Source organism: Macaca thibetana, chromosome 5 (genome assembly GCF_024542745.1).
Source record: "Macaca thibetana thibetana isolate TM-01 chromosome 5, ASM2454274v1, whole genome shotgun sequence".
In the NCBI taxonomy this organism is placed as follows: Eukaryota; Metazoa; Chordata; class Mammalia; order Primates; family Cercopithecidae; genus Macaca; species Macaca thibetana.
This window is the reverse complement of record NC_065582.1, coordinates 86,288,264-86,291,395: the sequence shown is the minus strand read 5'-3', so window position 1 is coordinate 86,291,395 and position 3,132 is coordinate 86,288,264. Positions and strand designations below refer to the sequence as shown.

The 3,132-nt window shown below is 43.2% G+C and overlaps 1 pseudogene across 1 annotated transcript; it reads left to right on the top strand.

The window, feature by feature from the left end:
* The first annotated feature begins 1,865 nt into the window (after positions 1–1,865).
* On the top strand, positions 1,866–2,480 carry LOC126955400 (60S ribosomal protein L17-like; annotated as a pseudogene). The gene has a single exon (XR_007725919.1). The product of XR_007725919.1 is annotated as a 60S ribosomal protein L17-like (transcript).
* The last annotated feature ends 652 nt before the right edge of the window (positions 2,481–3,132 follow it).

Below are 3,132 nucleotides of genomic sequence, written 5' to 3'. Positions count from 1 at the left end.
ATTTTGTGCTTTTGGGGGAAATTCTCTTTCTGACTTGTGCTTCCCCAGGGAATGGACATGGGAGGCACAGGAGTCAAAACAGGATGAAACTAAAATTCTGTTTATTTTCTTGAAGATCACAGAACTTGGGATTGGATAAGATCTTAAAGATCACCTTCCTAAACCATTCAAGTTTTTCTCTTTTTCTGAACGCCTACAAAGTGAGAGTGTCTCTTCTCCATTGGCCTCACTGTGGCTGGCTGCTTCATGTAAATACCAATCCTAGAGACTAAAGTTCCTGTCCATTGGTTTCCAGTTTTGTGATTAGGTTTTGGAATTGGGGGAGACACTGGGGAGAGGCTTGAAATTAAATGGATCTCCTTCAATTACTATGGATTTCATTATGTCCACAATAGCCTTTTTCTGTTACCCTGGACAAATGAATAGTTCAACAAGTTTTCAAGTTTCTTAAGATGAAAGGGAGGAAGGGGGTGAGATAGCATCGTCTTACTTCTGTCAACTAGCTTTTCCACATTGATATCTCTTTCCAAAGTGATTATTTCATTGAACTATCACAAGAGTCTTCAAAGAATAAAGATACGTATTAAATCAAGATCTCTTGGGCATCTGTTGCTTGCCAGGCACTACAGTGGGTGGTCATGGGGAAACTGAGACACATGAGAGGCATGACTGCAGGATCACTTGACTCCAGTAACAACACTGCAGCAGGGTTAGGGGTAAGTAGTGTCTCTCTTCCACTTAGCCACGCAGGGATCCAGGCTGACAGTCATTCTTCCTCCAACGCTTGGCTCCTAAGGTCTTGCTAGGGGTGATAGCCCCAGTCAGCCAGGAGAAATATGCTGAGAAAAGTATGTGAGGGAGTTTTGAATGTGTCGTCTCCTCTCATGTTGTGCTGGAGAAAAACTTCAGTCCCTTGGTCACACTAAGAGCAGTGAAGATAGGAGGGTGGTCTACTTCTGTTCCCAGTATTAAGAGAGCTGTTGATTTTGGAATAGGTCACAGTCTTTAGCACAGGTCAAAATCCCTTCCCTGAGGGAGGATGAGCCATAAGTTTCTTTCTAGTTCCAACTTGTATGCAGACATTCACTCTGAAAGTCACCTGCAATCATGGTAAATGGCCGTTACTAAAGGCAAAATCATTTCCTAGGATTAAGCATGAAGATTGCATTGTAAGCACAAAGTCACAGTTTTTCTTAAGGAAATCCTCAGAGATGATCAAGGATATGAGGGCAGGTAGGCTGGGGAAGAGTTACAGCAGCTACGTCTTGTTGCCCTCACACTAATTCACAGAGATCTCTGCTCTCCAACCTCTATGCTCCATAGTTCCTTAAATGCTGCACAAGAAGTCCTGGGCTTGTAGACACCATGGTTAGCATTCTTCAAGAGGCCTTGGCCCTTCAAGATCCTACCCAAAAGAAAGGGACAAGCAAGTTTATATTGGTTGTGATCTGCAGAGAGCTGGAAAGACCTTGGCTCCCACTTTCTCAGATAAATTGGAAAGGAGCAGAAATTGGTTCTTGTGGAAATAATATTCTCTTCAGGCCAGAAGGATAGCAGATGAAACAGAAATTCTCAAAACCCTTTCTCCCAGGATTCCTTCTTGGGATCCAGGAAGCAGAGCTGGTGATGAAGACAGTGAGGTGGAACCCTGAGGACTATTTTGGGGGCACATCAGGTCAGGGAAGGCTATAAGTTGATGCCCAATACTAGACAACCAGGTTATTAGGTCTGTTCCCTCGTGAAAAGAGATAGATATTTTCTTCATTTCAAAACTGTTTCACAGTTCCCTTTTTCCTTTTCCTAAAGCAATAATGCACAATTTATTTTTTGGCTTTAAAAAATTGAATGAAGCTCTTTCCCTAAGCGGCCTGAAGTAATCTGTGAAAATGGTTCGCTATTCACTTGACCCGGAGAACCCCACGAAATCATGCAAATCAAGAGGTTCCAATCTTCGTGTTCACTTCAAGAACACTCGTGAAACTGCCCAGGCCACCAAGGGTATGCATATTCGAAAAGCCATGAAGTATCTGAAAGATGTCACTTTACAGAAACAGTGCGTACCATTCCGACGTTACAATGGTGGAGTTGGCAGGTGTGCCCAGGCTAAGCAGTGGGGCTGGACACAAGGTCGGTGGCCCAAAAAGAGTGCTGAATTTTTGCGCACATGCTTAAAAACGCAAAGAGTAATGCTGAACTTAAGGGTTTAGATGTAGATTCTCTGGTCATCGAGCATATCCAAGGGAACAAAGCACCTAAGATGAGCCGATGGACCTACAGAGCTCATGGTCGGATTAACCCATACATGAGCTCTCCCTATCACATTGAGATGATCCTTACTGAAAAGGAACAGATTGTTCCTAAACCAGAAGAGGAGGTTGCCCAGAAGAAAAAGATATCCCAGAAGAAACTGAAGAAACAAAAACTTATGGCACGGGAGTAAATTCAGCATTAAAATAAATGTAATTAAAAGAAAAAAAAAATTGAATGAAAAACTTCATATCATGGGGTCTTTTTTTTTAATTTTCAGAATCCCTTTTTATCACCTTATTCAAATGCAAATGTTCCCTTAGTCTTTTGAAATAATTTTTTTCTGTAATTTTGAAAAAATTAGCAAAAATAAAAACTTTAAATGTGAATGTTTTCATTTAGAAAATATTTTCAAGTACTGACTGTCATAGCAACCTGAGAGGTGAACAGGGAGGGGTTTTAATTCCTGCCATTCTCCACAGGACAGAGTTGCTGATATGCTGGAAGGTCCCTGGTCTAATGTAAAGAGCAAGGGCTGGGCCAGGACTCAGTCTTCAATCCACATACCGTGCTCCTTGGCTTCACGCTGCAGCAGTGCGTCATGGAACACACAACTGCTTCGAAGGGGTGGGTCATGCCCAGGAGAGGGAAGAAGCTTGCCAACTGGGGGCTCTGAAGTATTATCCAAGGGTGGCCAAACAGCAGGAGGCCAGCATTCCCTCAACAAACTAATTCAACTTCAGCACACATCATGCTTGGCACCAGTCCCCAAGAACAGGCCCAGGAAGAGGCCTTGAGTCCATGCTGACTTTCTTCCTCCTACCCACTCCTTCCAGCCCCATTCCTTTTGCTTTGGGAGCCCCAGAAGCTTTTTTTCTCCACCAC